Below are 14,135 nucleotides of genomic sequence, written 5' to 3'. Positions count from 1 at the left end.
TGAACGATTATTTATAGTATTTGTAGTTTAATTTTAGGAAAAACATCTAGGAGAATTGCTAGTGACCTCCACATGGGTCTCACTTCAGATGTAATTTCTTTACTGCTGACCTGAGAATCCAGATTCTTTTTTAAAGCCATGATATATTTTCTTTAAAAAATGCTATAAAGTTTACCTGCAGTCTAGTTTTTGAGGGCTGGTAGAAAAATGAACTGTTAATAATTTTAAAACGAACTGACTTTCATAGCGGCACACAAGTTTGAACCCAAGGCTAGTGGCCTGCTCCGTTCCCTATTACCTATTGATGCTGTGATCCTTGTTCATATAACTGCATTCCCTTAAAAATTGGCATTTTCCATGATTGAAGATAAAGCCATTTTTCTTTCTTTTTTACTGAATAATGTTTGTTTCCTTGGTTTCGTTAATAGCAAATTCCACATTGAAAAAAAGTCCAATAACCTACAATCAGCTCTGTGATTTCGAGACTTGTTCCCAGGCCATCATTCCGCAGGAGACTGTCTTGTGTCATCTGTGCAGGTGCATCCAGCACTGACGGATTCAGCAGAGCCAAGGTCAAAGGGCAGGGGAAAACAGTAAGGGACGTCCTGTTTTAAAAAAAGGTATTTAGAGGATTAAGAAATACAACATAGTATCAATAATAAAATGAAAATATGCTGAATACAGACATAAACATAATAACGGAAAAAAAGAATGATCAAATATGAACCAAATATTTTAAAAAATTAAAATATCATATCCAATAAAAGCTGTGTTAGATCATGCAAAGCACCATGTATAATGAAGGAGACAGATATATTAATATGAGTTTTCATTGTCTGAAAATGCATTTTTCAAGAATGTGTTTTGATCTCCTTAATAAACATCATTGAAATTTCTAAGTGGACATGATGTTAATGATCCTGTGGAATCGAATGGTATTTTATCATAAAATTTTAATTTTTAATTTCTCCATGTATTAGATCTGATTTTAAATATGCTTAAGTTGAGTCAAAGTTCATTTATTCCTGGTCCCCTATAAGAGACTTGACTTACCCACACCTGTGTATATGTAAGAGACCGTGTGTTCTTCATTTGTATATATATAAAAATGTGTTCATGTATCCTTTTACTCAGTTACTGCTACTGCTGAGGGATGTGTGTGTGTTGTGTGTGAAGTGTGTATGTGTGTTGTTGTATGTAACATGTTTACACAAGAATGCCACTGTGTCAGGTAAGGAATACAGGAAACCTAAGACAAGAGAATTCTGTGTTCATATCCTGTACCCATTTATCATTCGAATTTCCACGAGGTGCAGAAATTTTTTGACTGTTATAAGTACTATTCTCTTGAAGATTGTGGCTGTTGCAAATATCTTTTTTTAGTATGTTACCTGTCCATTAACTTTATTGATAGCGTTCTTTATTGAGCACCAATCTTTAATTTCGATGTTGTCAATTCATCATTTTTTCTGTTACGATTTGTCCATTATGGGACTTACATAAAAAGTCTTAGATATGAAATTTTAGATATGGTGATAGAAAATAGAGAAACATTAGTTTTTATCACTAGATAAATCAATTACAATAATGTGATATTTGCGTACAGTGTAATACTGTGGAACATTACAAAGTCGCTAACCAGATGCACACAAAGCAACATGAGTAGATCTCACAAGCACAGCTCTGAGTACCAAAAATAAGGAATGGAGATATTTTTAATACAGTCCAATTTATGTAAATCATGCTATTCTTTATTCAAGAATACACATATAACTATTGGGAGCTGTACTGGAAGGACATGTATTTAATATATGGGAAAAAGTTCCCAAGAGAGTGAAGAAAATGGAAGTGTGGATTAAGTATAAAGTGGAAAATATTGAAATAAGGCAACAGAATGATCATGCCCTATATCAACTGACAAAGACATTGTGGTGTGATTCTTGCAGTAAAGACAATTGGTTACTGTAAGACTGGCCTCTGAAAAATGAAGCAGACGTGGAGCATGGCTCCAGCTTGGAGTCTATACTTTAATAGAATTGGTCAGACACACATGTACATGGCTAACTGTTGGCTTCAGGTAGAAATGATGAGTGCCATGTCAAACCACATGGATGCTCATTCAAACAGCGTGTTGACAATTGCTTGTTGAGCACCAACCATGTTGGAAGATTCAGCAGAGGACCGAAGGCCAAGGTCTCTGCTCTTGGAGAGGAGACAGTGAATAAAGAGAGACTGTGCCTCACGGAGAGCACCCCGCTACATAAAGAATGCCTGTGAAGGACAGAGGGATTGAGGGGTTTCTTTAGACTGGGTTAGGGGAGGTCTCTCACAGAGGTGACTAAGCTGAGATTGTGAACAGAGGGAGCCAGCGACACAGAGTGGGAAAACCATTCCTGCCAAAGTGAGTAGAAAAGATCTGGGCCCCTTCGAAAGCCTGAGATTTTCTAATGCCTAGTGGAGCGAGGAAAGGACAGACTAGTAAGAGTTCTGACATACAGGGGAGTAGACACGTACATTTTCTTTGCCAGGCCAAGGGATTTTTATTTTAGTCTAACTGTGATTGAGAACTATTGAAAGTGGTTAAGCAGGGGAGTGAGATGACCATTGGATTTGCGCTTGTGAAAGATCGGTAGAGCTGCCGTGTTGGGGACAGATTATACAGAGAGACAGTCACACTGAGGAGACAGCACGGGGTGGGAGCAGAGGCGAGAAGACCCAGTGCCTCCCCCACATTTCTGTTCCTTTTGAGCCAGACCTCCTGGCCATCCTAGCTAACAGCTATTGTTGGAATTTCATTTGACTGGAACTAGGTCACAGGTCACGTCTAACTTTAAGAGAGACTAGAAAGTGTAGTCTTTTACTAGAAAAATTGGCATTTAAAAAAAATCAAGTATCCTGTAACCGAGGAAGATGGAAAAAATAGATAATAGATAGTAGGAAGGAATTCGGTGTCTGCCACTGAAGGAAATAGTTCCATTTGTGGGACGTGGTTTGCGGATGTATGGACGAAGGCCTCAAGCACAACACCTGAGAAGCAGAACCCACCTGTGTGACACAAATGGGGAAACCGTGTCATATACATCTAAACAAGTCAACACAAATACCCTTAACTTACAACCACCAGCCCAAGCCTTGGCAGCAAAATGGGATTTTATAGAAAATACATGAGCAACTCCACCATATGTGGCGTTCCATCCCTGCCTTGTTTCTCTTTGCTCGTGCCCCCACTTAGAGCCTCGCATCAGGAGGCAGTCACCTGCTGGGAAACTATGTATTTGCGAGAATAAAGCGTCACCAGCCCACACTGGGTAGTGAGGAAGCAGGAATAATACATTTGGACCCTGGACAGCTGGATTCCAAACCAGATAACCAGATTGTCCCTATACAGCTGTGTGACCATCGACATGTACTTCCCCTCTCTGAGCTTCAGACTTATCATATCCACTACAGAGTTCTGGGAGCAAGTGCCTCCAAGGCCCCACTGGTGAGGGTAAAGAGGCAGACAGAAAGAGAACAATGACGGCTGGATTCTGGACCTCTCACCCAGTTGCAACTGAGCAATTAGACTTATACTGCTTTCCTGTGATTGAATCAATGGACGTTTTCATTCAAATAAAAAATTTAACAACATCAAACAATTTCTAAGTCCCTCTGAGCTATAAAATTCCATGATGGCAGGTTTTATACTGCCAACTGCAGTACGTGTCGTAACGAGAGAGGAGAATATGGCCAGTAGTGTCCACCACGAGGGGCAGATATGTAGAAACCCTGTAGAAATAGTTAACAAAGGCTGAAAGACAGTGTAAATAAAAAACCTGCATGTAGTACGATTTTAATACAGGAAAAACTTTGTCGACAAAATAACTTGAGGTTTCTATCCACTGGGTTTTTTGTCCATATCTAATTTTATGTATACTTACCTCAAATACTGCTTGAATTTAAAATATGTCATTTTCTTAGCCATCCACAGAAAAGTAAGCTTCACATATACTAGACATTTTTATTTCAAAAATTAACTGATTAACTTTATTATTAAAATATCATCTAATTTCATATGTTACATTTCCTTTAACAAATACTAAAATATCTATGGTTCTGGCACGCAAACACTGAGAAAAATGTAATAAGAACTGTTAAGTCTATTTGCTTTTCATTTTAATGTCTTTCTATTTTGCATAAACTGAATTTATAAATGGTGATAATTAGGTAAACCACAGAACATAGACTCAGGAAAAACTCTAATCAGGTTTTGGGTCCAGCTGGTACTCTTAAATTTTTTATGATGCAATATAACTCAACCATCTAAATTCACACTTCAGGTGAAAAACAAGTTTGAGGAGCTTCAAGAGAATTAACTTTCCTAGCAAATCTTAAAATTGCAAGACCATCACCAAAGAACTCTGGAACGACACAAGGGTGATAAGAAATTTCACAGTGTCACAGGTGTCACTTAAATTCTTGGTGTTGCTTTTTGTCTCCTATTAAAGAAAACAAAAAACACTGGTGGCATTTTTCAATTGCCTTCCACATGCAACCATACTTGTTTAATTAGCATTCAGGTTTTTTTCTGAAGGGTAAAGTTTATTAAGCAAGAAGTGCTTTATATATTAAAGGGAGAAAATGTTGAATTTTGACCTGTTTGCACTAATGCTAGAAACATCAAAAACTTTCCATTCCATTGGGATTTATTAGCATGATGGTAACTTTTTTTTTTTTTCCAAGGAAGATTAGCCCTGAGCTAAAGTCTCCTGCCAATCCTCCTCCTTTTGCTGAGGAAGACTGGCCCTGAGCTAACATTCATGCCCATCTTCCTCTCCTTTATATGTGGGATGCCTACCACAGCATGGTTTGACAAGCAGTGCATAGGTCCACACCTGGGATCTGAACTGGTGAATCCCAGGCTGCCGATGTGGAATGTGCAAACTTAACCACAGGGCCGGCCTCTGATGGTAACATTTTATTGAGCACATAATACATGCAAGGTATTGGCTTAAGTAATTTAGATACATTGTCTCCCTTAATATTCAAAGCAACCACGTGCTTCAGTAATTTTTTTGTGTCTAAATGTACCATTTATTTTATGAGGCAAACACCATCAAGCCAGCCATTTCCAGGAAGACTGTTTTCATATAACTTGTGTTCTATTTTCAGTGACCAAGAGTGTACAAATATCATAAATAGATCTATAGATAGATGAATAAATTTTAATGTTTGAAAAACTCCTAATAGCAAATGTAGTTTTAGATTTTAAGCTTATAAGTATTTTCACATACTTGATTTCATGTAATAATCACAACAACATGGAACTCAATGCAGCACCATTATATACATTTTTTATATAACTAACCCTAAATTGAAGAATTCACGGTACGCCAAAGTTCACACGGAGGTGACAGGTGTTTCTTGAAAGGGTGCTCCAACCCCATCTTCAGTGCTTGTCCCACCATTACACATTCGCACGCTGTCGAAGAGATAGATTTCCCTATTTCAGTTGGTATCCAATGAGATAGCCCTGGAAAACGATTCATACTCACTATACATGCATTTCTTCACGGAAATAGGTTTTTTTTTTTTCCCCCTTTTTTTTGTACAATTCTATCAGTTGAGATAAAATGTATCAAAGGACAAATACAAATCATCCTGAAAAAAAGAACAAACAAATTAGCACCATATTAAAGGCTGCCACATCTTTTGGAAAACTAAACTAAACTAAAATAGAAATTCTAATTAAAAATTACAAACAAAACACATTTAAGGATGTGAATATATAGACTCGTAAACTAACGAAAGCATTTCTTTCATTTTTTAACCACTGTTAGGAATTCCTTAGTCAAATCCCTCAATTATTCTGTATATTATTATGGATTATTATATGGTATGTAATTATTACACTACACATTATTGCATATATTAGAGTATATATTAAGCATGCTGATGTCAATATGATGACATATTTAGTTGAAAAATTTTTATCTGTGCTTTATTTTTAAAAATAATTGATAAATTCACAAATATTTGAAGTATTTTTGAAAATATTTAGAACTTTGAATAAAAATATTTTTAATTACCTAAATCTTAAAAATAACTTTAGAATAATGTTAAGTAATAATATAAAACATTTGTACTTGAATTAACTCTTCAAAATTTATGAACATTGTAAATCTTATCACTTGTAGATTAAGCTCATAGTATCAATTTACTATGAAAAAAATTGTGTTGCAGTTATTAATTTTAATCATCCTAATCACTGAGTCATAGATGAAATAGCCAGTGATGCATTGGATTATATCTTAGAAAGATTTTACCGGCATGTTCAGTCAATATATTCATTCCCTGAATGTAGCTACATATATTAACGTATATATTTCAGAGCCTAAGTCCTTATCACTGTAAAGTTTCCTCTTGGGAGATGAATTTCCAGGGTCTCATGCATTCCTCTCCCACCAAGACAAACTGTGCAGCATTCCGCTGTGCTCTTAATGTGTGGGCATTTATCTCTTCCCCCGAATGGAAGATTATACTGGGTTATTTCAAATGTTCTATATTATCCTATGGTTCCAAGAAGGAATCCTTTATGGGGGTCCACATTGAAGTCAAATTTACATTAGCAATTCACTACAGAATGATTGACTTTGGTGAAAACTTTGAATATTTTAGCATTCACTAATCTGGTTGCTCAATTACCCTGTTCTTTATGGTATATTACTAGAATCCATTGTCCTCACTAAAAGCTTACTTTGAAATTTTATTAATATGTCATGAAAAAAATTATCAAAGTCTCTGTGGAACTTTATAAGCTAGACAAATAAGTAGACAGACATATAATATTCAGTTTTCTGGACTTCATGGTAAAAAACAGTTTCTGTGCTGAGAAATAATTTTTATAAGACTACCTGGCAATAACCCTTTAAAACGAAATATATTGTTACAACAGTTTCAGTGAGTATGAAAATCCCTGGCTGCATCTTGAAAGAGAAACTGAGGTGGGTGCTGTTTATTTCCTGTGTTAGGAAACCCTCCTCCGTTCTTTACAGTGGGAGCCCGCCTTTGAGTCTCAAATGACCAAGTGTGCGATGACCTCATGTATGTCTGAGCTTCAAATGACTTCAAATTTTTCAATATACATAAATAATACTTATAGAAATTTCAGAAGTTTCAAAATAGTTTTCATAATTTCAAACAAAAATGTAAAATGTTTCATCAATTGAGATAAATACTAATAAAAGTACTTTTATTTTATCTCATTTCTGACATTTGGAGAATAAAAAGATAGTAGAAAAACTGAATCATGATAATAATTTGGTTTGATATCTTTTTAAAATTTATCTCATTCAAAATAACATCTGGCTGTCAGTTCACAAAACATTATTTCCCAATTTCCCTCTAAAACACATATGTGAATATTTTTTAAGGTAAAAACTATAGTACTAAAAATTAAACTGTATTTCAATAACATGTAATCTGAAGAATTTCAATATGATTGTATGAGATTGATTAAACTCACGTGCTATGTTGGTTTTGTAGAGTAGAACTGAGGCCCTAAAAGATGGCGGGAAAGTCTTTTCTGGTTTCCATGTGGTGTATGGTTGAGTTTATCAGTAGGGACAATCTGTGGGTCATAGTTATTCAGACGTACAAGATCTTTACCGATCAGAAAAGGGAGTATATTCCCTTTATGCTCCCAAAATTTCTCCCCAAAATCCCAACTGGTTCTTCTGTTAAATGTACTTTCCAGAATCAGAAGTGATTATGAACAGGGCAGAAAGCAAGAGAATTTTCCTGAAAAGATGTCACCTAGTAGTAATAAGTATGCAGGGCCCTTCGGGTGTATTGCTGCGGGTGGGCGATATCTGTTTAGCTCATCTGAGATCCAGGCTAGAGGAGAGCAGGACTCCTCCCCACGCTAGACCTTCTCTGTTCTAAGAATCTTCTGCGACAATGGTGCATGTGCTAGAGCTGGGAATATCGAACAGGTGCACTTTACAGGATTCCTTTCTACACCTGGGATACAGAAAGACAGAAAGAGCATTGCTCCATCCTTTACAATAACAAAGCTGGAAAACGGAAAACACACAACTTTTCTGTTACCATCAAAAACTGAGGTTTCAAGAAAAATAGTTATCCTGAAATCTAAGGAGAGACCACCAGAACGTGCTAGAAAAGACAACTGGTCCAGGCCAAGTGTGGGCTAACAAGAGAATATAGAAGCACAGGGATCAAAATTGAAGGGGAATGCGTAGCTGTTTGTAGGCTCTCATCCATGAGCTTTATCACGTTCTCATAAAAACGGGAGTCAGTCCTGAGAAGCTTGTCTGGGAGTGCAGGCCTGAGGGAGGCGAGTCACAACGCTGGAGATGTGTGAGATTAGCCATCCTCTCCCCAGGGAACAAAAGCCATTAACTGACAACAAAAAGAGACAAAGACAGTAAAACAAAAGAATACTCCAGACCAATATCCCTCGTGGAGATAGACAGAAAGATCTACAAAATATTAGCACGTTAGAATCCAGAAATATACAAAAAGAATAATATACCATCAGAAAGCAGATGAACCAAGGCAGTTTCAACACTGAAAAATCTAGTTCATGGGGCCGCCTGGTGGCTTATCAGTTAAGTTTGCATGTTCCGCTTCAGCGGCCCAGCATTTGCTGGTTTGGATCCCGAGTGAGAACCTCTGCACCACTTGGCAAGCCATGCTCTGGCAGGCGTCCCACATATGAAGGAAAGGAGGATGGGCATGGATGTTAGCTCAGGGCCAGTCTTCCTCAAAAAAAAAAATTCTAATTCACCACATTAAGAGACTAAAGAAGAAAAACAATTTTCTCATAGTTGCAGAACAAACTTTATCATCTACTCATGATAAAATGAAAGGAAATGACATACAGTTACAAGGCTAAATAAAGTCCACCTATTATTTGGTACAAGATAAAGACATTTTCTCTTAACACTCTTATTCAACATCACACTGGAAGTCCTCACTGGGGCAATAAGTTGAAAAAGAAAACAGGAGAGCCAGCCCTGACGGTCTAGTGGTTAAACCTGGGTGCACTCTACTTCCACCGCCTGCGTTCGGTTCCCAGGTAGGGAACCACACCACTCACCTGTCCGTGGCCACGCTGTGGTGGAGGCTCTCAAAGAAGAACTAGAAGAAATTACAACTATACACCACGATGTACTGAGGCTTTCAAGGGGAGAAAAAAGGAAAAGAAGGAGGAAGAGCGGCAGCAGACCTTAGCATGGGGTGAATCTTCCCCTGTAAAAAAAAAAAAAAAGAATGTTCCACATTTGGGATGTGGCTGATTGCTTTCTCATGATGTCATTTAAAAAAAGAAATAATGAAAAAAGAAATGAGAACAGATTAGAATAGAGAAGAACCGTCTCACTGTCTCTATTTAAAGATGACATCATCTATGTAAAAAGAATCAACAAAATTGCAAAGAGAAAGAGCTCTTAAATTTAATAAGTGACCCTAGGAAAGTTGCAGGAAACATATGAATATGAAAATATAGATTGTATTTTCATATGTTAGAAATCATCTTGGAATTTGAATTTTAAAAACAGTACCAATTGTAATGGCAGCGCAAAAACAAAGTGAAATTCTTAGTCATAAATCTAAGAAAATATCTGCAGGTTCTTCACATGGAAAATCATACAACATTCATGAAGGAAATCAAAGACCTAAATAAGAAAACACTTTGTTCATGGGTTGAAAATCTCAAAATTATTACGAAAACAATGCCCTCATTTGACCTATAGATTCATCCTGCTTCCAAAAAGAATCTGGCAGAAATTTTGTAGATATTGACAAGCTGATTCTAAAATTTATATGGAAAAGCAAAGATGCCAGAGTAGTTAAAACAAAAGAAGGATAAATTTGGAGGATCCACACTGATTTATTTAATAAAAAGTAATTTTAATGAAGATCTTGTAGTATCAGTAAGCAGATAAACACATCGACCAATGGAGCATAATAAAGAACTCAGTGATAGACCACACAAATACTTCAAGAGATTTTTGGCAAAGGTATAAAGTTAGGAGTTTTTGGACATCCACATGCAAAAATTAATATTTATAAAGCCTTAACCCATCCCATACTTGAAACAAAAATGTGCTCAAAATGGATCAATCTAAACGTAAGACATAAAAACGCAAAGCCTCTAAATAGAAACACAGGAGAAAATCTTTGTTATGGTGAGTTAAGAGGAAAGTTCTTAGATATAACACTGAAAGCACAGAACATTTGCAAATTGTATAGCTGACGAACATTGTATTTGTAATATATATGAGGAAATCTCAAAACTCAGCCATAAAAAGCAAATATTTCATTAAAAAAATGAGAACATATTTGTATAAACCCTTCACCAAAAAAGATATTCCGGTGGTAAACAAGCACACGGAAAGAAATAACTTAGGGAGCCATATTAAGAGGACAGTCAGACACCACCACACACCTATCAGAAGTGTTAAGGAATACCCGACAGCACTAAGTGTTGATAAGGGTGCAGCTAATACATTGCTAGTGGGGATGCAAAATGGAAATAGCTGCTTTGTAAAGTAGTTTGGCAATTTTTCATGAAATTAAATATTTTCTTATCATATTCTCAGCAATCTCACTTCTAGTTATATATGCTGAGAAGTAAAAACTTATGTTCACACTGAAACCTGTATCATAAAGTTTGCAGAAGCATTATTCATAATTTCAACAAATGGAAACAATCCAAATGTCCTTCATCCAGTGAATAAATAAAGGAAATGCAATGTATCTGTACAACAGAATGCCACTCATGAAAAGGAGTCGACTGTGCACAAGACAGGATGAATTTCAAACACATGTACGAAATGAAAGAAGCAAGCCTCAAAAGTCTACAAACTGTATGATTCCACTAGTAAAACATTATATAAAATTCAAAATTGTAGAAATGAGAACAGATTAATAGTTGTCAGGGTTTTGGGATGGTGGGAAACGTTGACTGTAAAGAGCTGGCAGGAGGGAGCTCTTCCGGCAATGACACTGTTCTGTGTCTTGATTTTAGTGATGGACATCTGATGATGGTACTTGGCCCTATGCATGTATCAAAATACCTCAACTGTACTCCATAAAGAGTGCATTCTACTGTATGTACATAAAAAAAACTGTCATAAAAATTCCTACAAATCTATACGCTCAGGAGAAAGCTCCCTCTTTTAAGCAAATTTGCAATCCCTCCCATGCTTGCTGCAACGTGGGATTTTCTAGGCTGATTAAGCTCTCATATTGGGACTTAGCTGACTTCTCAAAAGTATGTCAGCACACAATCTGAATTCTAACTGAATGATGTTCTCCAAAGTGCAGAGGATAATGGTGTGACAAGCATTTTACCATGAAATCACTAGGTCAAAGCTTTTCTGCTTGCACTACCAAAATCTTTGATCCCTACCTCCCTCCATGGATCACCAAATCAAGATCCCTTTTTAGGTTTTGGCACCAAATATATTTGTTGAATTAGATTTTGCTGCAAGTGTACAGAAAGCACCCAGGATATCATGGTAAAAGGAGATAGACAGTTATTTCTAACTATTATGAAGACAGATCTGTAGGTAGGCAGCACAGACTGATGGAACGGCAATATTCTTCATCAGGGATCAAAGCTTTCATCTCTTGATTCCACCATTTTAGTTTAGTTTCCATTCTCAAGTTCAACACGTGGAATTATACGTTGGTCCCCCAATCACTATGCCCAAATCCAATTCTAGGCCAAAAGAGGAAAGTGATGGAGGACAAAGCAAACTGTGGAGGTGTGCTGAGTCAGCTCACTTTCAGAAGCATTCCCAGGAATATCAACCAGTGCAAAGCTAATCAGCCAGAATTTAGTTCCATGGACATCTTAGATGAAAGGTAGCTAGCAATAATCTTTTAGATAGTCTTCCTGCCATAGCAGAATTATAAAATATCTGGAGATGTAAAAGATAACCCCCAGGTTTTAGGACTGAGCAAACAGATAGATGGTAATGTAATTATCTGAGATATGGACACTGGAGACCCAGATGAGGCATAAAAATGGGACAATTTTATGTTTTCAGTTTTTGACACACTTGAAAAATTCATAGAAAGGGGTTGAGAAGGCAGTTCTAACAGGAGTCTGCAGCAAAGGAGAATCTGGCATCAATATCACCTTCTTCCTTCATCATTGTGTAGACGGTGGTTGCAACAAGGGTAGGGCAGACCTGGACAAGATCTCCTATCATCGAAATGTAGAGGGAGAAGAAAAAAGGGCCCAGTACTAAACCCTAAGAATGCCAACCTGTTAAAGACTGAGAAGGGAGGTTAAGTCCACAAAGAAGACACAGAATCATCCTTCCCACACAAACCAGGAAAATCATGAAGGAACGGCATCATAAGGTCAAGGGAAGTGTCCCGAGAGGGGGATGTGCCTTACAGAGATCAATTTCTGCTAGGAGACCAAACATTATTGAACACTATCCATTGCATTTAGTGACATTGTAGCTAATAGGATTTTTTTTTCCTTTTTCTTCCCAAAGCACCCCGGTGCATAGTTGTGTATTCTTTGTTGTGGGTCCTTCTAGTTGTGGCATGTGGGATGCTGCCTCAGCGTGGTTTGATGAGCAGTGCCATGTCCGCACCCAGGATTCGAACCAAAGAAACACTGGGCTGCCTGCAATGGAGGGCGCGAACTCAACCACTCGGCCACGGGGGCAGCCCCTGATTTTTTTAATATTATGTAGACATTCATGTAAGTTTAAAATCAATATAAACTAAATGGTTTTATATAAAATTGGATTAAAAATCCAGATGGACAAAACTTACCAATAAATGTAAAAAATAAACATATATCAAAAAATAATCAAACAAATAAAGGATTTGGACCGGGCAGTTTGATGTATGAGATCTATCATCTGGTGAAGAATGAAGAAAATGGTTACTATTGTGTTGATTAAATTCCTGACAGTGTAGAAGATGAAACCTCACAATCCATTCCACAGAGATAAAATCTTGATATCAGAATCACAAAGTGATTAGCGCTAAAAACAGATACAAAGTCAGCAGACTTGAAAGGAAAAACATACTAGAATAAATACAACTTTAGCATCCAAAAGCAGAGCACGGGCTTAATTACACAACAGATGAAGGAAGACAGGGAGTCAAAGGACGCAGAGCTCCTAGGGCCAGTGGAGGGAAGTTCATCCAGGAAGTTGGGTCATCAGGGCTCAGCGACAATGCGGAAGCGACAGCTGAAGTGAGGAACAGGCAGGGGGACCAGCAGTCGTGCTGGGATGTGGACTTCTCCATGTACACGCAGAAAGGACGATGTGATAAACTAATTTTTGGCTGTTAAACTATGCTTCTTGAAAAATCTACTGCCTAATAACCAAAATACAAGGATCTCTTGATTTATTATAATAAAATAATATATTACCTTTCATAAAAATCAGTAATGATGATGAACAGGTCAGAGGAAAATTTGCTAATAGTATAACTTAGACAATTTAATGATATATGATGTGGACCATAAAAATGTGATATGAAGTAATAAAAATATGGTAATATATTTTGACCCATCAATGTCTTTCTAGGAATATAGTTCATGGGAATACTCCAATAATTATACAGACCTTATAAGAAAAATGGTTCCAGCCTTGAATAGTAGCTGGACAAATTGGAAAAAAAAATGTCCAAAAACAGAGGACTATATGAAAAAATAATTCTGTAATCATACAATGGGATGCTAAGAATCCATTTAAAATGATAACCTGGATATATACTTGTAGACGTGAAAAGAAGTTTTTGCATATCCAGTTGAATAAAAAAAGTAGTTTGTAAAACAATATATATAGTACACTTCCATTTTTGTTAGAGAAAAAGAAGCCGGGATGTTATACGGATACCGACTAACACAAATACATACACATTTGGTTTGAGATTCCAGGTTACTTAATATTTTTCTTATATTTTCCAAATTCAAAATATCTACAATGAGCATGTTTGATGTTATTTTACAGAAAGTCTATTAAGTTCAGGGGCCGGCCTGGTGGCGTAGTGGTTAAGTTTGGACGCTCTGTTGTAGCAGCCCAGGATTCACCAGTTCAGATCCTGGGCGTGGACCTACACACCACTCATCAAGCCATGCTGTGACAGCA

The 14,135-nt window shown here is 36.9% G+C and overlaps 1 long non-coding RNA gene across 1 annotated transcript; it reads right to left on the bottom strand.

Moving 5' to 3' along the window:
* Nucleotides 1-376: 376 nt before the first annotated feature.
* On the bottom strand, nucleotides 377-7,899 carry LOC139076962 (uncharacterized). The gene is made up of 3 exons (XR_011529049.1): nucleotides 7,505-7,899; nucleotides 5,348-5,640; nucleotides 377-605 (listed from the first exon to the last, which is right to left on the bottom strand). It is a non-coding gene; the product is annotated as an uncharacterized lncRNA (long non-coding RNA).
* Nucleotides 7,900-14,135: the final 6,236 nt, after the last annotated feature.

Source organism: Equus przewalskii, chromosome 18 (assembly GCF_037783145.1).
Source record: "Equus przewalskii isolate Varuska chromosome 18, EquPr2, whole genome shotgun sequence".
Classification (NCBI taxonomy): domain Eukaryota; kingdom Metazoa; phylum Chordata; class Mammalia; order Perissodactyla; family Equidae; genus Equus; species Equus przewalskii.
This window is presented reverse-complemented; position numbering and strand designations above follow the sequence as displayed.